Source organism: Pongo abelii, chromosome X (assembly GCF_028885655.2).
Source record: "Pongo abelii isolate AG06213 chromosome X, NHGRI_mPonAbe1-v2.0_pri, whole genome shotgun sequence".
Lineage (NCBI taxonomy): Eukaryota > Metazoa > Chordata > Mammalia > Primates > Hominidae > Pongo > Pongo abelii.
Window position 1 is genome coordinate 143781531 of NC_072008.2, and position 22705 is coordinate 143804235.

The window sequence follows — 22705 nt, forward strand, 5'->3', positions numbered from 1 at the left end:
GAAAGTATAAGTGAGACTTTTAGTATTATAATATTTCCACTGAGACTTTAAAACATTTTTTGGGGAAAATAGTATAAAGATTATTATAATAAAATTTTGCTTCAGAGCCCCTTGCATTGGAATAATTTTAATCTCTGGGTTCATTTTATATACTATTATGTATGATCTATCATATGACTATACTGAGAAGTTATACACTAAATCTAAATTACCACCTGTGTGCATTTGTTTTTTTGGGGGGAGGGGAAACTTAAAATACATTTCTAATTTTTAAAAGGTTTATTGAGTTATAATTTCTCTGCAGTAAAATTCACCCTTTTTAGTTCTACAAGTTTTGATCAAGATACAGAGCATTTCATCACCTCCCCAGACTCCCCCGTATCTCTGTATAGTCAACTGCTCCCTCTCCACCAACCTCTGTTTTCTAATCTGTAGTTTTATGTTTTCTAGATTAACATGGAAATGAAGTCTTAAAATATGTAGCCATTTGAGTCTAGCTTATCTCACTTAGCATAATGCTTAAAGATCCATCCATATTGTTTTCCTTCTTTTTTACTGCTGAGTTGTATTCCATTTTATGGATATACCACAGTTTATTTATCCATTCATGAGTTGAAGGACCATTAGAGGGTTTTTTGATAAAGTATAATAGATAATTTTGTGAAGACCAGACAGAGGATTATGACATTTTATCTTTTCTCTAAGAGTAGATATTGAGGAATTTTAAGAGTAATATTTGAACATTTTACAACTTTAAATATTGATAGTCTCAATTTGAGGAATAACTTCAAGAGATTCTTGGTTGAAGGAAAATATAATTTTTGAAAAACATTTCAGAATGGTGTGTGTACTTTAAATTAGACTTCATCTAGGAATTTCTTGGCATCTAAGAACCTATTCTTCCTTTAGTATATTTCTGAACACATGTGTCTCATGGTTTGGAACATTCCTAATGCCCAGATACTGCTTCAGTAGAAGTGCAAAGGCAGAGACAAAAGAGAAGCCTACCAGAAAGCCTACACAAAACCACTCTGTTTCCTTGACAACTTCCAGGGTTCTATACTTGGCTACAATCTACTGAACTTCTGAAGCCAATGTCTAAATCTGAAACTACTGCCTTGTTCTCTTTTTGTTATTATCTGGAAACACATTTCAATGAAATGGGTCCCTTGTATAAAATCATTAAGAAGACTTGCAAACAGAAGAATAGCCATGGGTTGATTAGGAATTTGTTATAAACCATATACTTTGATAACTTTAAATATATCTCTATATTATATATTTTTAACCCAGGATCTATTTCATTGCTAAAGAAGCTGTAGTCTTTTATTTCAGGGGGTTTAGAAGGTATCCTAAAGATGGATCAATTGTATTTTTTTATGGATTTGGCCTGGGGCAGAGAAAATCTATTCTTTCAAATAGGTCTTTTGGCATGCTTATTGAAGTTGAGTCCAATGTAGCTTAAAAGCCTCAAAAGTGGAAGTACAATTTTATTTTCCATGGGGGGTACTGTTCTCCTTTACCCCCACACTCCTAAATAAGTAGCTAATTGTTAAAAGGAACAGAATAAAGTGGTTAGAAAAAAAAAAGGTCTCAGTCTGCAAGACACTTCAAAACCAATTTTGAATTCCCTTCCTTCAAGGTGTGAAAAGTATGTCTGACAGCAACAGAATGTAGACTTTGAACTTTTTCTTCAAAATGAACTGAGGAAAAGTACAAGATTGGGAAAGAGAATTATCATAGAGGGCATTCACTATTTAAGATAGTTGATCAGTCTGTTTGGAGAGAGATTATACTTTTGTGTTTTCATTTCTTTCTAGTAGAAGTATTTTTGGTCTTTTCCCAGTTTAATTACTCCCCAGGGCTCAACTTCTGGTTTGGCTTTTTCTGGGGTTAGCCACCTTTCATTAGCCTGTGTACTTTCAGGCTGGCTTACCCAATTTAAAACTCTTGGTCCCAGAGCCCAGACATCAAATTATCAGATAGTTTGTTTTCCTGTGTACTTTTCTGCATTCAAATTTTAAAAAGGAAAAGCAAAGCAAGTCCAAAAAATTTGATGTTTCTTGGTCTTTATTTTCTTCTTTATGTAAAAGAATCCAGGCTCCAGTTGATACCAGAAATGGAACAAAAATTGTGTACAGGACCAGGGGACTGGGAAACAAGGGTTTCTCATCCTTTTAGAGGAAACCCAGTAACCAAGAGAATTAGAAACCACATGTTTACTGCACAATTTAAACAAGATGTTTCCAGACAGCCCCTCCCCCCATGTCATTTAATTGGTTTTCATTTTGTCACTTTTTGCTGTAACTGAACCAAGTTCTTTGACTGCTGATAGTAAAACATTGTGTGAAGAAGTAATTTTGAAGCTGTTCACATAAAGACATGCTGAAGCTGTATTCTAGAATCCTTTTCCTTATAATATTTTCACAATCAGTTTGCTGATAATATAGTATAATTCCCAGTCTTGCTCTCCAAATATTTTAGAATTTTAAATAGAGGCTACACACCAAAGTGCTCCTCCTATTTGCATTGCTTAATAATTACTCTCCATATTTGACAAAGGGAAAATCACTTTATGACATGTAAACGACTTGTAAACATGAAAAGAATTCTGAGTTTAGTTGCCTTTTAAAAAGAAGTATGAAATTTAAGTAAGAAAGAGGAATATATTTGAGATCTATTTAATACACTAAGACGTTCCTGCTCCTGTAAGACAAGTTTTGGTTTATCATCTAGAAAATAAGGATGATGCTCATCTCATAGGAATGTAGTAAGGATGAATTAATGATGTCTGCCAAGTGCTTTTTCCATTTTGAAGATGAAATTGACTGTTGATTTTTACTACTATATAGTGTACTTTTCTCACAGTTTAAAGGGTTATGGAAACTTGGTGCCATAGGAATGTGTAAACTAGACACGGGAGGAAAGAAATGGGTTGAGACCAGCCCTTGCAAGGCTGCTGCTTGCTGTTCACAAGTACTTGAAAAGCTGGAGAAGCCAGTGTTTCAGTTCTTAACAACAATCACCACCACCACCATGACATGCTGCATCTCAACCAAAATATAAAACAACTCTGACTCATGTGGTATATTTACTTCCTTTGAGGGTTTTATGTTTCCTATGCCTTTGAGACCACTTTGGCTCCAGGGGCTGGTTTTCATCCTTGTGGATACAGAAACACATTTTATTCTTGTGACCAAGGGGTGTTCTGGTTCCAGTGAATGAATTCACTCTTCAAATCCCCATGAGAGACTAAATGTAAATCAGAAAGTTGGTTAATTAGTTTACTATGAGAGTGGCCCCTAGGCCGATAAATGGGACCAGCTGGCTGATAGGCACCCCACTTGGTAATGTAATCTACCACTTGGAAGCTTCATGAACAGAGAATCACAGTAAAGGGAAAGACAAATTGGGTTTCTAGTATGTTTCTGTCAAATTCTGGGGTCCTAAAGACTCCCTGTTCTTTACCCTTGGTACATTTCTGTCTAAACAACTAAACTACCTAGAACAGATCACTCTCTCCTGATTATGCTGTGGAAACACTGAGAACTTCTTATTCTGTTACTCTATAAATTTCCTTTTTCTGGATTACCTGTTGATGTTACAACTTTTAATTTCCATGTTTCTAACTCTTTTATGCCTTGACAATATATAACTTTAAGAAATTATTTTATGTTGTGCATATTTCATCTCCTTATTGTCTTAGGAAAAGCTTATTATAGTAACCTAACTCTATCTCTAGATTTGAAACTCTCAGTTAGACTTTTTGTGAACCAGACTCACAGAGTGTTGGAGTTGAACAAAATCTTAGAGATCATTTAATCTACCTTACTTATCTGGTAAATGAGAAAACTGTGGCCCAGAAACAAAAGGAACTTTTTGCTTAAGGTCAAAAAGTTAGTAGCAGAAATGGAACTATAACTGACTTAGAGTTTAGTGCTTCAAATATAACATTCCTTGTTTATTTTACCTGCCATGTTATTTCACCTTTTCCCTAATTCCTGACATTGAACCCAAGATCCAACTTATTTTTACATCTATTGAAATATTTGTCTAATTTGTATATTTTTAAAATATTTTTTTTCTCATCAATAGCTATGTTACTTGACCCAGAATATCATTTCTAACTAGAGAGTGGCTTGTTCTTTAAGGTTGTGTATTGCTAATAGGAATGCCAGTTAATAAATTGGACTTTAGAAAAGCTCTGGTTTACTTTTTGAGGGCTATTTTTTGCCCTCACATTGATCATGAGTAGTACTAGCCACACAATAGACCCTCCATAAATATTTCTTAATAAATTCACTGGTTAAACCTTGACTAAGGAGGGTGAGTCCAGCTGAGTGGAACAAAATTAGTCCTAGATGCTTTGGCACAGAAGTGATTTGACTGACCCTTATTGTACAAATACCTCTTAATTAAAAGATATCCCCAAACTGCTATTTTTGAGCCTCTAGGGTTCTCTATCTCTGTGTCATAACCAGAGAACTAGCAATTAATGTCCATACCTTGAAAAATATCCTTCATACTGATTTTTTAAACTTCACGCTTTGTATTTCATTCATCAAGTCCTGACATTTTTACCTCCAAAATGTAGTAAATCTGTGTACTTTTTAACACCTCCACTGCCACAACGCTAGTCTAAGCTACCATTATCTCTCACCTGGCCAACTCAATAAGCTTATTAACTGGTCTTCTTTCCACTATTATCTCCCTTTACCTGTACTTTAAACTGCAGCAAGAATGCTCTTTGAGAAAGTGGGTGGGATCATATTTCCCACCTAATTCTACCCTTATCTATACCCCTAGAGTAAAGTTTTTTCAGTTACTTTCTAATACTTCCACAGTAAAGACTGCCTCCATTACCATGCCAGTTCCCTTTGCTCCCAGTTTCATCCTTGCTCACCAGTTTCCAGCGATACTGACCTCCTTTCAGCTCCAAGAACAAGCCAAACTCTATCCCATACTTGGACATTTGTCCACTCTGTTCTTTCTTGATGGTCCTTTTGGTAAATCCAAGAATGCTTCATAAAGTCAGCATTTGAGCTGGGACTTGACAGATAGGTAAGATTACCACAGAGAGGGATGATTCATTTTAAGATTACTACATGTAAATAATTTCCTAACTGCTCTGCGGAAGTGTTCAAATCATTATTATTTATTTATCTATTTATTTTAAGATGGAGTCTTGCTCTGTCGCCCAGGCTGGAGTGCAGTGGTGCGATCTCAGCTCACTGCAACCTCCGCCTCCCAGGTTCAAGCAATTCTCCTGCCTCAGCCTCCTGAGTAACTAGGATTACAGGTGCATGCCACCATGCCTGGCTAATTTTTGTATTTTTAGTAGATATGGGGTTTCACCATGTTGGCCAGGCTGGTCTTGAACTCCTGACCTCAAGTGATCCACCCACCCCCGCCTCCTAAAGTATGGGGATTGCAGGCATGAGCCACCGCACCCGGTCATCAAATCATTAATTTGTAACTGGAAGCAGTTCATATTATTATCCACTCTGATTGATCATTTCAAGTTGTCTCCTCCTCTTAATAAATGCTCTTTCCTGAATATTGAACCTTATCTGCTCTACCAGTACTTTGTTCTTACTGTCACAGTTGAACATGTAGTCAGGCCCAAGTTATTAATATAAATCATTAAGATTTATAGTTAACAATAATTGCAAGTTTATTTCTTTTCAGCAGCTTCATAATAGCATCCAGCCAATTAAACAATGAACCCAATATAGTATAAAATATTCCCTACCTATAGAAGTGATCACATGCTAATAGTTATTAACCTGGGAAGTTATTCCTCTGAGTAAACTGGCATTCTTGGAGAAATATTTCTTCATTAAGATGACCAGGGATGTGTTTAATATACTGAAATAGTAATTTACAGAGTGGTACCTTATTGGCTTCAGAAATTTGAAACAATTCCCACAGTGCCTGACACATTCATTTTGTTTTCATCACCTCATATACAAGCAAAACAATCCAGAGCCAAACGTTTGATTGGATTATAGAAGCTTTTGCGCAACATATTTGACATCCAATTAATTTTTTTCATAGGTTAATGATAAAATTGGTCGTATTGCTTGAGGTCACACCAATTAAGAGAAAACAGGTAAGGTGTGTGAGTGTGTATGTGTTGGGGTGAGGGTGGGTGGAAGGTTGGGGGAACAAGCAGAAAGCCAGTTTAGACTTTCAAACCTTCTGTAGATAATCCATTGTTTGCATAACCCACATTTAGAACTGACTACAATAAGTAAAACCCTAATTTAATGCAGTGGGTTAGGATTGAGGTCATTCATAAGAGATGGATTTTTGTAGAAAGGGAAGGGCCGCCTTAATGTGCATACCTATTGTAAGAGTTGGGTAAAAATTTGAAGGCCGGGCCCCGTGGCTCAGGCCTGTAATCCCAGCACTTTGGGAGGCTTAGGTGGGCGGATCATGAGGTCAAGAGATCGAGACCATCCTGGCCAACATGGTGAAACCCCGTCTCTACTAAAAATACAAAAATTAGCCGGGCGTGGTGGCAGGTGCCTGTAGTCCCAGCTACTCGGGAGGCTGAGGCAGGAGAATCGCTTGAACCCGGGAGGCAGAGGTTGCAGTGAGCTGAGATGGCACCACTGCACTCCAGCCTGGGTGACAGAGCGAGACTCTATCTCAAAAAAAAAAAAAAAAAAAAAAAAAATTGAGGGTAGTTAAATTTCCATCAGGAAATCAACTGAGACCCCTCAGAACTGCCCAATTCCATGTCACCCACCTACCATCACCACTACCACTAGGACTATCACCTCCTGTTCTGATTCAGGGCAGAGGAAGGCAAGAGGGAGAGAGAGAGAGAGAGATCAAGAAGGTGATAAGGTGATATAATAAGTAGGTTTCTTGGTGCCAAAGACACAATTGGGTTGATGAACGTGAGTCTTCTTTAGGGCCAGCCCAAGAAGGACAGAAGCTGAAGGACAGGAGAGGAAGGCAATGCTTTCACAGTCCTAGTGGGTGCAGGAACACATCTCTTATACTTCTCCAGCCACACTGTAGTGTGTTTGCTAGAATTATAGTTGCCTAGCAAATGAAGTAGTAGGTTATGTACCCATAATCCCACTCACTCACTGCTTAACAACCCTCCTTGTCAAGTTCATCACAGAGAACCAGAAATTTAACCAAAAGGCTCTGAGAAACCCAGGAAGAGATACAAATCTCTGCAATTAATGCTTAGCCATTTCTTTCATAGGTTCTGAATAGCTGGTTTCATTTACTTTTGAATACCTGAATTCATTGATAGATTGATAGGTTCGTTCATTCATTCATTCTTTTATTCCATATGCACAAGTGCACGTGTGCACACACACACACACACACATATATACAGTCGTGCATTGTTTAATGATGGAGATACATTCTGAGAAATGTGTCATTAGGCAATTTTGTCATTCTGTGAACATCATAGAGTGCACTTACACAAACCTAGATTATATAGCCTACTACACACCTAGGCTATATGGTACAACCTGTTGCTCCTAGGCTACAAACCTGTACAACATGTTACTGTACTAAATACTGTAGGCAACTGTAATACAGTGCTAAGTATTTGTGTATCTAAATATATCTAAACATAGAAAAGGTACAGTAAAAATATGTTATAATCTTATGACTGTATGTATGTGTGTGTATATGTGTACATGTGTGTATATATATGTGTATATATACGTGTGTATATACATATGTGTATATATGTATATGTAGTATACTATATACCATATATATACACATATACACACACATACACACACACACACACACACACACACAGAGCCATCCAGATCAGCTCAGTCAATCCTGGCGATCAATGGGGTGACAGATGTTGCAGCCAGATCACCCTCACATCCTTAACGAAAAAGGTAAGAAAGAAGCAGTAATGTCTTTGGGGTTCTACCCAAGCCACTGCAATCAGCATAACAGGTCTTGTTGCCTGCTCAGCCCTGTGTAGCCAGTCCTGGGGTGCCAGCAGAGGGGCTGCACTGGGACCTTTTGGAAATGTTTTTCTCTTTAGTCCCAAATTACTTGGAAGCTTTTTAGCTTGTTTAGACTCTTTATAAAAAATAAAAAGGTAATATCCATGACAAAATAGTGCATGTGTTTTTGAAAACGCTGCAGCAAGCCGTCAAGATGATTTAGCAGATTCAGAAGAGCCTGATAAATTCCTCATAGCAAATATCAAGGGAGAGGTACCTTTGAGTTTTCAGCCTTATGTTACAGATGCTCTGAATGGTGAGCTTCCAAAGAAACTTTTGGAGTATCTAATATTTCTGAGAAAAGCACTCTGGTTCCCATTTTACAGCAACACAGAGGCAGCCTTAGCAACTAATGGATTTTACATCTGGAAAAGGAGAAAAGAACAAAATATTTGGCCAATGACTAAAATATTTCCACATCATCTAGCCTTCAAAAGATCACCTGTGAGACACTTCAGTTTTAGAACTGTAGAAGTTAAATAAAGTAATTAACTCAAACTCTACTACTTTGGGAATTCTTTTCAATATTCTGCCTAGCATAGATTACTCCAGGGAAAATGTGGAGTTGAATCAGGTGGCTCACATAGGCTTGCCACTGGATCTGCTTTTAGAAAGAGAGAGAGGGAATTAATTTAATTTTAGAAAGGTCTCCCAGGGCTCCAGAAACAGTGGAGTAGAATGGTCTAGCACTTTTGTTCTTTTCTAAAGGATTTTAATGTGTTTTCTCTTCTGAGATCCAAAGGGCCCTGAAATGCCCTTCTTGATCACCCTTTAAATCTTTGTGCTGCTTTTTTCTTCTAGGCTCCCAGAGAATGAAGATCACAATAGAGTAAGCATGGAACATGACGATTTATATTGATGACTCTATCTATCTATCTATCTATCTATCCATCTATCTATCTATCTAATCTATCTATCTATCTATCTATCTATCTAATCTATCTATCTGTGTGTGTGTGTGTGTGTGTGTGTGTGTGTGTTAAGGAGCAAAACTGTATTGAAATAATTTATGTGCAATTTTCTAACCACTGGGATTCAGTTGCACTACCAATCCTCATTCAATGTGGATTGGAGAATAGTGTGACCATTCCTTTTCAGGGCATTATTCATTTTCCCTTCAACAATTTTTGGCTATCAAGTAGGAGGGCCCCAGATGGATTACCATCTGGGGACCAGCCCAAGGAGCAGAAAGATAGTCAGGGGAAGACATTTTTGACATTAACAATGTCCCTGTGGGGGCTCTTAACATGTGACTTGAGCCTGAAAGAGATCTGATGAACAAGCTACACCTTGTGAATGATTTTGAAACAGATTTATGAACCGGTTGAAGTCAGTGTGACAATTTATTACATTTGTTCTCATGTTCTGTTTTCCTTTCATTTGTCTTTCTCCTTTTTTCTCATAGTTGCTGTAGGAAGCTTACAACCCCTTAATAATAATTATGAATGCTTGCTAAGTGCCAGGCATCATCTTAAGTGTTTTAGATGCACTATATTATTTAATTTTCTAAAAACTCAATGATGTTGGTTCTATTTTTGTTTCCATTTAGCAGATGAGAAAACTGAGGTTTGGTGAACTTAAGTATTTTACTATATTAGTTATCTTTGCTTAGGTTACAAACAAATAATCCCAATATCTCTGGGCTTAAACTAGAGTCTGGCAATTTTTTTAAAAAAGGGTCCAGATAGTAAATATTTTAATCTTTGTGGGCCATACAGTCAGTGTCACAACTACTCAATTCTCCCATTGTGGCACAAAAGTGGCCATATATATCGTGTAAATAGATAAATATGACTGTGTTCCAAAAAACTCTATTGATGAATATGTAAATGTGAATTTCATGGAACTTTCATGTGCCATGAAATATCATTCTTCTTTTGATGCGTTTTCAACCATTTTAAAATGTAAAGGCCATTTTTAGCTCACAGGCTGTACAAAAACAGGTGTGGGCCATATTTATCCTCATTGGCTGTAGTTTGTGGACCCTTAAGTTAAACTCCCATTTATTTCTTGTTTACATTATGTGAAGGCTGCAGTTCAGGTGTAGATCTGCTGGGCTCTTATTCAGTTTGGCTGTGCTTGGCCCCACAACTCTTCTCATTCTGGAATCCAGGCTGAAAGCGTAGCCACTATGTAAGGCATGCTATTTTCATAGGGCAGGAATAAGAGGGGCAGAGCCAAATTATGCAAGCTCATTGTCTTAGTCCATTCAAGTTGCTGTAACAAAACTACCATAGACTGGGTGGTTATAAACAACAGAAATTTATTTCTCACAGTTCTGGAGGCTGGGAAGTCCAAGATCAAGGCTCTGGAAGATTCATTGTCTGGCAAGGGCCTGCTTTTTGGTTTATAGAGAGTACCTTCTTGCTGTGTCCTCACATGTTGAAAAGGGTGAATGAGCTCCCTTGGGGCCTCTTTTATTAAGGCACTAATCTCATTCATGAAGGCTCTGCCCTCGTGACTTAATCACCTCCCAAGGCTCCACCTCTTAGTACCATCACCTTCAGTGTTAGAATTTCAACATGTGAATTTTGGGGGGACATATTCTAACCATGGCACCCATTTAAAGCTTTCCCTTGCTTATATGTAGCATATGTGATGTCCACTCATATTCCATTTTCCATAGCAGGTTATATGGCCAAGTCCAAAGTCAATGGGACAGGCAGGGAAGACATGTTCAGGGAGGCAATGTATCATTGTAAACTAGTAAACTAGTAAACCCATTTGCCACTTGATCTAAGATTGTATGATGGGTCTTGAGGTCCAGGGCTTTGTGCTCTGAAGTCTGTGCTCTTAACCACTTTGCTATGCTGGCTCCACTTTGTTAAGCCTTTGCTTCCCCCACACTCTCTTAACAGTGCTCTTTATTACCTGTTCAGCTTCTATCTGTTTTAGCTTTCCCATCTCCTTCCCTTCTGAGTTGGTCTGAATCTTTACTATGCTGTATGGGTTTCTGGGTACTTTCTGTTGTCCTCCAGTCCAAGACAGCAGGACTCACTGCATCATCCCTCAGACCACGAAGGCAGCCATCCAGGCTGCCTGGCCACACAGGACACTGTTTTCTCTCTCACTCTCTGCATGAATGATGGAAAGGGCTGTGCATTTCCCTCAGGAAGCCTGCTTGTTTCACTGAAAAAAGACCAGCTTCCTGGTAGAGGACACCAGGAATAAACCCCAATTGCTCCTCTGACCTCTGGCCACCACTCCCCTTCTAGGAAACAATAGCTAACATTCGTATGAGGCTTTATAGTTTACAAAGCCCCTTCGCTGTATCATTCCACTTGATCCTCATAACCATACTGAGAGGCAGACAAGATTATTACCATTCTACAGATCAAGAAACTGAGTCTGAGAGAAAGTCCAAAGTTTTCTTGAAGCTCATGGAGTTATTTATTTAATTATTTACTTAGTTAGTGGTGGAGCTGGAACTCAAACCCAGGGCTCTTTCCCCTTACCCAGAAACACACCCTGTCTTTGATGTTTCTTAGTTTCCTCCCTTTGAAGCATTCCTACTACTGCTATGAGGCAGGATTAGAGTCCTTCCTCCCCTGGGATTGCAAGAACCTTAAAAGGACTGGCAGAAGTGAGATTTAACTCTTTACTGCTCTTTGTGTGAAGATTACATCAGCCATTACTCAAAGGTCACAGTCACTTGAAGGTGGAAAATTGTGATTGCTAGTATGCTGTAGTCCTAAACTTCCTACTTCCTGAGCCATTTCATTTTTCAGGATCTGGTTTAATGATACCTCCTATGTGAAGCCCTTTCCCATCTCCCCCAAATAGAGGAAGGAGTCATCTTCTCTTCTGTGCTCCCACAGTCCCTGAGCTCCCTTCTCCCATAGACTATCACTCTGTATTGTAATTGTTTATTTGCTAGTACATATCTCCCACTAGGCCCTGAGCTCGCTGTGAGCACAGACTATACCAGCCTCACCTTTGTACCCCCTATCATAGCAGTTATCCCTCTGTCTTGCACTTAATCTGGTTGCTTGCCTATCTGCTCTGCTGAACTTCATGAGTTCATGCTCATGCCACCTCTTTACTGCTGTACCTACATACTGTGCCAAACATGGTGCCTGGCATGTGATAGATGCTTAGTAAATGGCCAGTGAACTTTAGGATTTGGTTGCTTTCCAATTGGATCCAATCTTCTGAGATAGGGGCCAGTGAAAATTTTCTCTTGTGCTTGTAATCAGACATACTGGAAATCACCTTCTCCTGCTCCAGTATTTTTAGAAGGTAATCAACTAAGCAAATTCAGTGGACAGTTGGAAAGGTGGCATCACTGTTAAACCTGGCTAGTCTCAATCCCAAGGATATGATTAGAGATTGGAGGGGTGGAAGGTATTGACTTCGGTTTCAGGGGTCTCAGCCAAGCATGTTTCTTCTCCCACACTACACAGTCCTGTGAGGCCAGCAAGTGAAGCAGTCAGTAAAAGCTGAGAGGAGAGTGGAGAGAAGGAAGAACACCATTTTAATTCCTTTTCTTCCTTACTTGCATGCCAAACATCTGAGCAATACACTATTTAAAACCTTGAAAATTTACAACATAGCATTGGAAAGGTGAAAGAGGAAAGCCCCTTTGATCAGCTCACTTCTCAATGATGTTCTCACCCCGCAAGCATTTGAGTCCTGAAGCAAAACTCAGCATGATATGAAAAAGTTCCAGTCACTCTTATTTGCAACTTTTCTGGACAATGGAAAACTATTTGCTTGTCTGTGAAAGTCTATTTTTTTTCCCATGTAGACATGAACTCCAGTTAAAATTAATAGGAAACTCTTTTAGCCTGTTGAGTGTAATCTATTCAAGCTTATGTTTTTCAGAACTTACTAGAAGCTTTGTGTCTTCTAGTAGACCCTTAATATAATTCAATATGTGGCAAACAAAGTCATGTTGCTCAGGCATGGTTAAAATTAAGAGAGAGCAGCTTTTATCCAATATGGTCAAAAATGCATCTTACAGATGGAAGCTATGACGAAATGCCACTTTAAATAAGGAGGCTCTATATTGTGCAGAAACACCCACATCTACTCCCTCAAATCTCAATGCACTCCACTCTGTATTTTGTCTTCATGGGCAGACAGAGACATTCAAGCCAAGATGCATGATTTAGCAGATGTTTTGCAAAAGGTTCCATTCTTCTGGCCATCAGCACATGTGGAGCTGTCAGGAGCCCTGTAAAGATTTTACAAGCCTTATAAGTCATAGTTTATTGAGCCTGGGATGGAATTTAATATATCATCATGGTTCTGGAAGCTCCCTCCTTTTTGTCTGATATAGTCTATAGCTTTATTTACCTTGAAACCAATAATACTGGATATAAAAATGAACAGGCAAAGCTCCCCATTGGTGCCCCCGTGTCATCGCCTTCTAGGTCTAGCTCCTTGTTTACTGCATGATGGCAATACTCTCATTTTCTTCTTCAGGACTGCTGCTATCAGCAAGCTGAATCAGCATTTTAGCCAGCTTTTAGTTCATTTTATTTTCCTTTAGAGGAAATGTTTCCCAAAATTTGTTAATGATCCTAAATCTTATAAAATTACCCAGCAATCTCATTTTACCACAACTTCATGCAGTATGAAGTTCCAGTCATGCCAAAAAGAGTTCAGATGCTCCAAGATCTTATAGCATTTATCAAAACTGGCCTAAAAAGCAACATACAAAGCTTTATGCAAAATCGAATATTCCAGGCAACTGGGATGCCTGGCCAGCTTAGTACACATAAATGTCGGACTTGCTTTGCCAAATTTGAAGCGTGTGTGAGCAGATTCATTTGCAACACTGGGAAGAAAATAGAATAGAAATTGCTGCTGCCATTTGTGGAGCACATGTCTCTAAACAACTACGGAGATAGATGTCCTTGTTTTTAAGTCCTAGTTTTACAGATGAGGAACTTTAGGCTTAGAGAGGTGAAGTACCAGGCCTAAGATAACCCAAGTCTTTGACAGACTGGGACTTGCGTTTCTTGGCTTTTTAGTATGCCACAACTTTACACTTTAGCTATAGGAGGGGTGGTCTGGCATAACTTTGGGAACAGTGAGACATTGAAGCCAGACAGACATGGGTTTAAACCCCCTCAGGCAGAAATGTTTTTCCATGTCATTTCTTCCACTAGCAATATCCATCTTTCCCTTAAAGCTTTTCCTGACCCTTCATTTTCTCTTTTGCCTTCTATAACTACATGTGTTGCTGCCCTTCTTTGAATCCCTTGAAATTACAATCACATTGTTTGTAATACTTTTGATCACAGATTACTGTACTTGAACTATAATAATTTGTTCATTCTTTGATTCTCTCTACAGCTATTTTTGAGTTTCTTATATGCAAGACCATGTGCTCAATATTCTGAGGATTCACAGATAAATGCATTCAGGTAGAGCCTACAAGGAGCTCATCTGCTAGTACAGGAGATAAAACATGTCATAAGAACATTAAGTGGTGCTCTTTATTGAATAACTACTATGTTCGTGGTCCCATGTGAGGCATTTTACAAAAGTACCTTTCCAATTGACTCCTTTCAACAATCCTGTAAGATAGATATTATAAATCTCATTTTCAGGGTGAGGAAACTGAGGTCAAAGGAGGTTAAATGACTTATTCAAGGTCACCCAGCTGCTCAAGTAGAGAAACTGGGATTTAAGGCCAAGTCTGGTTGGCAAGCTCACTGCTTGCTAATTCACTACACTGCCTTTCTATAAAATAGCAGATAGAAAGTAAGTGAAAGTGCCAGAAAAGAGGTACAGCAAATGTGCTAAGGGAGTTCAGAGGAGGAATGAAGCTCTTATACTGGTCTTTTTTGCACTGCTCCTCTTCTTTTCTCCCTCCATCCTCTAAACACAGGAAGTGGGGACTCGAACATGGAAACTGTCTTTTTTTCACCTCTGTATCCTCAGTGACTGGCCCAGTGTTGTGAGCACATAGCAGGTGTTCAGAGATGTGGGTAGAGTTGAATATAGTGACTGTTTGCAGGAAGGTGGGACAATTCGGGTTTGCACCACATCATATTCCATTCACTCCCCAAGTGCAAATTTGCTGGTGTGCTCTACTTGGGCTCCCTCCCATGTGTGGCCTTGGGTGGGGATACAGTCACAAAGGCAAAGAGGAGATTGAATACACAACATTTCATTGTAGGTTTTGCTATTTTTCATTAGCTACATTTCTATAATTTGGGAGGGAGATCATATAAATGTTTATGTATCACTAAAAGTGCTTGAGTAGGACTTTAGGGAAGTCATTTCCTTTTGTATTTCTTTTGTATGATAAATATTGGGCATTCTGTAGTGATTTTGACTTTTTTTTTTTTTTTTTTGGATGGAGTCTCGCTCCATTGCCCAGGCTGGAGTGCAGTGGCACGATCTCGGCTCGCTGCAACCTCCACCTCCTGGGTTCAAGCAATCCTCGTGCCTCAGCCTCCCAAGTAGCTGGGATTACAGGCACATGCCACCATGCCCAGCTAATTTTTGTATTTTTAGTAAAGACGGGGTTTCACCATGTTGGCCAGGCTGGTCTCGAACTCATGACCTCAAGTGATCTGCCTGACTCGGCCTCCCAAAGTGCTGGAATTACAGACATGAGCCACTGTGCCCAGCCGATTTTGTCTTTTGAATGCAGTTATGAGGCAATGCAATGTAGTACGGGTAGTACCTCCCTATGGTTAAACACGAAGGCTTCAGAATCAGGTTGATTTGGGTTTGAATTTTAGCTCTGCCACTCAGCAACTTTGGGATCTTGGGTAAGTCACTTTACCTCCCTGAACCTCAAGTTGTTTTATCCTTAAAATGGGGTTAATGATAAGAAAAAATGTGCAAATTATGCATGTGATAAGGGGTTAATATCCAAAATATATAAGAAACTCAAAGAACTCAATAGCAAGAAACCAAATAACCCAATTAAAAAGTGGATAAAGGATTTGAATAGGCATTTATCAAAAGGTGACATAGACTACCTAACAGCTATATGAAAAAGTGTTCAACATCATTAATCATCAGGGAAATGCAAATTAAAATCACAGTGAGATATCACCTCACACCTGTTAGAAGAGCTTCTATCAAAAAGACAAAAGAGGCCAGGTGCAGTGGCTCATGCCTGCAATCCCAGCACATTGGGAGGCCGAGGCCGGCAGATCCCCTGAGGTCAGGAGTTCAAGACCAGCCTGGTCAACATGGCCGAAACGCTGTCTCTACTAAAAACACAAAAATTATCCGGGCATGGTGGCACGCGCCTGTAATTTCAGGTACTTGGGAGGCTGAGGCAGGAGAATCACTTGAACCTGGGAGGTGGAGGTTGCAGTGAGCCGAGATCACACCACTGCACTCCAGCCTGGGCAACAGGCTCAAAAAAAAAAAAAAAAAAAAAAGACAAAAGGTAATAAGTGTTGGCAAGGATGTGGAGAAAAGGGAACCCTTGTACACTGTTGGTAGAAATGCAAATTATCACAGCTATTATGGAAAACAGTATGGCGGATTCTCAAAAAATTAAAAACGGAACTACAATATGATCCAGCAATTTCATTTCTTGGTATATATACAAAGGAAATGAAATCAGCATGTCAAAGAGTTGTCTGCACTTTCGTGTTTGTTGCAGCACCATTCACAATAGCCAAGATATGGAATCAACCTCAATGTCCATATATACATGTGTGTGTGTGTTGCATTTTGTTTATACGCTATATACATGCACACATATATACACACACAATGGAATACTATTCTTTATATGCTACACACACACACACACACACACACACACACACACACACACACACACACACGGGAATACTATTCAGCTTTAGAAAATAAGAAAATCCTGTCCTTTTTGAGAACATGGATGAACCCGAAAAACATACTAAGTGAAAAAAGCTAGACACAGAAAGACAAATACTGCATGATCTCAATTATATGTGGAATCTAGAAACTTCACACTCATAGAAGAAGAAAATAGAATGATGGTTACCACAGGCTGGGGTCTGGGTGTAAGAGAGGGAATGGGGAGATACTGGTCAAAGGGTACAGAATTTCGGCTAGGAGAAATAAGTGCCAGAGATCTAATATACAGCATGGTGACTATACTTAATAATACTTTATTGTCTACTTGAAATTTGCTAAAAAAAAAAAAAAAAGAAAAGAAAAAAAGAAATTTGCTAAGAGAGTAAATCTTAAATGTTCTTGTCACCAAAAAATGTTAAGTATATGATATGATGAATATGTTAATTAGCTTGATTTAATCATCCCACAATGCCTACATATATCAAAATATCCCATTATACTCCATAAATATAATTTTTATTTGCCAATTTTAAAAAAGTAAAATATAAAAACAAAAGAATGGGGACGATGATAGTTCTTGTGAAGATTGAATGGAGTGATGCATGTAAAATGACTAGCACATATGAAACTCTCAGTGAGTATTAGGGGTTATAATGATAAACAGACCATTTATTGAAACCAAATTTGACTTATTTTTATTATTTTCCAGTAGTATTCAACCAATGTTTATTGCTCATACAGATGCATTCCTTCCTATACACTTATTGTCAAATATGGTTTTCAAGGAATGCTAATGTAACATATGGAAAACACAATTCATTTCCATAATGGAAATGTGGTGCCAGAAAACACAAAAGAAGAACTTTTTTTTCTTTTTTCATTTTTCTTAATTTCTCAACAGTGAGAGAAATGGCACTGTGAGAGTTGGGAAGGCCAGATGTGCTGTTAAGTGTAAAATATGCAATCTTCTGGCCGGGCGCGGTGGCTCATGCCTGTAATCCCAGCACTTTGGGAGGCCGAGGTGGGTGGATCACCTGAGGTCAGGAGTTTGAGACCAGCCTGGCCAACATGGTGAAACCCCATCTCTACTAAAAATACAAAAATTAGCTGGGTGTTGTGGCACATGCCTGTAATCCCAGCTACTTGGGAGGCTGAGGCAGAAGAATCACTTGAACCCTGGAGGCGGAGGTTGTGGTGAGCTGAGATCACACCATTGTACTCCGGCGTGGGTGACAGAGTGAGACTTCATCTCAAAAAAAAAAAAAAAAATATATATATATATATATATATAAAATCTTCTTAAAAATCTCAACAATTGAGAGTGAAAGGGTACACTGTTGATAATTAGGCTGGGAAAACAGAAGTAAACCACGATTTTTCCAGACAAACCTGGACATGTGCGACCCTACACAGAGGTTATGAGCAAACTTTGGAGTCAAACAGACTTAATTGAGGATCTGTTTTGCTCTCTTTATGCATTTTTAAATGTCTTCCGTGCTGCCTATTCTCTTATGTTTTTGGCATCCTGTAATATTTTAAGAATACAGGCTCTGAAGTTCAAATAGATTTGGGGTCCAATCTTGCTCCAGCACTTACTGGCTGTGTGAAATTAGACAAGTTATTTAACCTCTCTGACCCTCAGTTTCGTCATGGGTAAAATGAGTGTAATGATAGTACCTCTATCACGGCATTTTAAAGATTGTGGTCAGGAAATATGAAAGACTTTCTAGGTAGGAATAAGTGAGACAGGTCTGATGAGATTGCACAGTGTGTTCTAGTGGATGAGTGAGAAAAATGACTATCTAGATAAGGTCTGTCCAGGTTATGGAGGGCTTTAAAAGTCAGGTAGGATATCTGCACTCAATGTATTAGTAACAGTAGTACTAGCCCCATCTTCAGGACTTTGCTCAAATTTCACCTTCTCAGTGAAGCCTTCCCTGACAACCCCAGTGGTGAACAAAGCAGACAAAAATCCCTGTCCTCATGGAACTTTCAGTCTAGGGTGAGAGTAGGAAGAAAACAGATATGTATAATATTGAAGATGGCCATAGTGTCATGAAGGAAGTGAAGAGGCTGCTGCTGGGGACTAATGGTAGTGTTACAGGGGGACGGAATGGGCAGCTTTATATTAAGTAATCAGGGAAGTCCTTTCTGAGGAGGTGAGACTTCAGCTGAGATCTGAAGATTGAGAAAGCCACGTGAAGAGAAGGAGAAGGGCATTCCATGGAGAGTAAATACCGTATGCAAAGACCCAGAGGCAGGAAGGAAAACAATCAAGAAGAGGACATTTTAGCTAAAGAGTAGTGAGCTATGAAGATAATAAAAGTGGATGATGTGATAGGAAGTGACAGGGGTGGGGGAAGGGGCAAGTCCTTTAAATAAGGGGTCAGGGAAGGCCTCTCTGAGGAAGAGACATTGAATTAAGACCTGAGCAGAGACAAGGAATCAGCCATGCAACGATCAAGAGACAGAACTTTACAGACAGAAAGAATGGCCGCTGCAAAGGCCCCTAGGTGCAACATGCTTGGCCTGTTGAACAGACAACAAGGAGGCCATTGTGGCTGGAGTAGAGCCAGTGGGTACAGAGTTGGGGGGAGATAAAACTGGACAACTTGGAAGGAGCCTGATCGTACAGAGCCTTGCAAGCCATGGTAAAGACATTGGATTTTACTCCAAGTGAGATGGGAAGCTTTGGAAGGCCTTTAAGCCAGGGAATATTTCAGTCTCTGTCTCCTCTGGAGCCCTGCAGACCTTACCTTCTATACTGTTCACTGGCTTCCACTAGGCACTAAGGTATCCTAAGCTATTGTTTGCTGAGTATATCCTGTCTTGCAAACTGGACAGAGATCCCCTTGAGTCATGGACTGGGGCTTGGGCATTTGAGTATGAAGTGCTCAGCACAGGGACAGAGCCTTACAGTGTGTGTGTGTGTGTGTGTGTGTGTGTGTGTGTAGGAAGAGGAGGGGTGTGACTGGGCGTGGTGGCTCATGCCTGTAATCCCAGCACTTTGGGAGGCCGAGGCAGGCGGATCACAAGGTCAGGAGTTCGAGACCAGCCTGGTCAATCTGGTGAAACCCCGTCTCTACTAAAAAAAATACAAAAATTAGCCAGGTGTGATGGCAGTCGCCTGTAGTCCCAGCTACTCGGGAGGCTGAGGCGGGAGAATCGCTTGAACCCGGGAAGCGTAGGTTGCAGTGAGCCGAGATCGCGCCACTGCACTCCAGCCTGGGTGACAGAGCAAGACTCTGTCTCCAAAAAAAAAAAAAAAAAAAAGGAAGAGGAGGGGTATGTCTTGATGATGTTGATGAACACACAAGCTAGAAATACAGCTGGAGAAGATAAAATGTACTAATAGCATATTCCATATTTTAAGTGTTTCAGGGGTGATGCCAGGGCAAATTGATGAAAGTGTTTATTGAGTGTATATTTGGGTTGTGATAGCTGGAATAAATTGTGCTGGGACAGAACATTGCAGGCACCTCTATTTAAGGGGTGAAAAAAGCAGTGGCTTCCTTTTCGGGTTTTCTAAGTCGAACCTTAATTTTCAGGTACAGCTATATTCAGACCCTGATTGAGTAAGACTTTCCTGGCTTCCTAGTGATAGTGATGTCTCAGAAGCAAGTCTCTTTTGCTAAGGTGAGCTTTTAAGCAGTACGTTTTCACCAGAAAGGCTTCAAGCCTTAATCATAATAATATTAATAGTTAATACTTCAGAGCACTTACTGTGTGCCAGGTGTTGTGCTTTATCTGCATTAATTTATTTAAGCCTCAAAATAATCTTATGGATCAGGTAATCATATTATTAATATTACTATTTTACAGAAAGAAAACAGATTCTGAGGGATTGAATCATTTGCTTAAGGATAACAGCTAGTTACTGGTATAGTGGGATCAGAACACATGTTTGACTGATCCCAGAGCCCCTCTTACCGCTTTATGCTGCCTTTAAAGGTTGGTTTCAGCATCCACAATCCTCACTTATATTGCAATCTGATTGGATTTGTTATGGTAGATCTGCTATCTTTCCGTGTTTTCCTTCTCTGGTGGTCTATCTTCTATTTTGCTTTCATTATTAAAATCCCTCAATACAGAAGATTTTAGGGCTCAAACAGATGTCAGCTAATCCAGGCAGAAACAGTGCATTACTGCTCTGGATAAAAATTCATTTGTCATATTTCTTGAACGTAGAAATCATAACCTTACCTAGTTTTATATTCCCCTCAATATAAAGCACAGAATAGTCTTACAGCCTAGATGCTCAATAAATGTTGAATGGACTTAAACTCAATTTCTAAACCCCAAGATATTACATAATTACTCCCATTCCAGCCAGACAGGGCTATTCCAAGTTTCTATGTAACATTTTTTTGTGGGGAGAGGGGGTGCAGAGTTTGGTTGGGTGGGGTCCATGTGTATGCTTGGGGTGGGTAAAGGGGAATAGCCATAAGTTTTCTAAGTCTTATGCCTGATGCAGGAAGGGAAATATAATCTCTATTTACCACCCACCTCCTTTACTTCATTCAGTAATATGTTAGTTTATGAAAATATGTAGTATTTTCTAAAAAGCAAGGGAGGCAAGAGAGAGCTTGGTAATTTATACTTTGCCAGTTTCATCAGGGCCTTAACATAGCTCCCTATTCAGTCAGTGAAGGAGAACTGTATATCCTTGTTGGGAATCTGGAGATATGCCAGTGGTTGCAAAGAGCTCAGCAGTTTTGCCTGTGTACTTAGATCTGGACTGACCAGTCTAGCATGTGGATCAGATCAGGGACTAGTAAATGTCATTTTGCTTTGACATTGTATTGAAATTATGGGAAAGAAGTGCCTGTTTCATGAGAATAAAAAGAAAAGAATGCATTGGAAAAGTTTGAGCTTGATGTATTATTAAAAGAAGAATATATGATCCCTTCAGGCTGAGTTTAAAAACATCTCAAAACTAGTATCATCCTAAATCTGGCAATAGTTTAGTTATGTAGTGATGGAAAAGACAGGAAATGTACAGGAGCCTAATACTAAGGGCAGTTCAGTTTCATATAGAGGGTTTTTTTTTCGTGCAGATACAAATCCATTATGTAAAATAGATTTGTTTGCCAAAAAGTCTATTTTTGTCTATAATAACAATGCAGTTACCAATTATTGAGCAGATTTTATATGTCAGTCACTGTGCTTAAACACTTTGCATGCATTGTCTAATTTAATTTTCACAAAAACCCTTTGAAGGAGGTGAAATTATCTACTTGTTACTTATGTGGAAACTGAGAGGCTCAGAGTGGTTATGTAACTTGCCCAAGACCACACATATAATAAGTGGCAGAGCCGGGATTCTGAAGTGAATCCCTGGCCTGAGGACTCTTAATAAGATTAGAATCAACACCTCTGATGATGAAGACCTGGTCCAGTTTTTAAAATGTACAGTAAAATAATACATCCAAGGTCCCTGTGGTATGAATGTATGTGTGTGTGTAATATGTTTTAAGTTCTTTAGTAGAGAAACTAGGTAATTTTCATTGTGTTTCTTAAATAATGATTGCTTAATTGCCTTTAACACTTGCAGCCACTTAGTGGTTAAGTGATGTCTGTTAGAAAATTCTCTTGGCAGTTGCTTTTTGAGAAAGATGATCAAAAGCACACCAAGAATGCCAGTTAATGCCATCATTATTTACTTAGTATAAATTTACAATAACAGGAAAATATGTTCATAGAAATAAAATATCATCTAAAGTATTTAAAGAATTGAAAATGATTCCCATCTTTGTTGTTTGGCCTTACCTTCCTTTACAAAATAAACAAACCTGTTTATCACGTTGTTATAGGAAACAATGACCATGTTTATAAAAAAAAGGTAAGCTTAGGTAGGAATAATAAATATCATCTTGGATGAAAAGCCTTTGTAAGAGCCTTTTTGATCCTTGAAATATTCTTTTGAAGAAAGG

General features: G+C 39.0%; 1 protein-coding gene across 7 annotated transcripts in view; it reads left to right on the top strand.

Annotated features, from left to right (window-relative positions):
* Positions 1-22705, top strand: part of ZIC3 (Zic family member 3) — a 421061-nt gene that overhangs the window by 71532 nt on the left and 326824 nt on the right. The window lies entirely within an intron of this gene.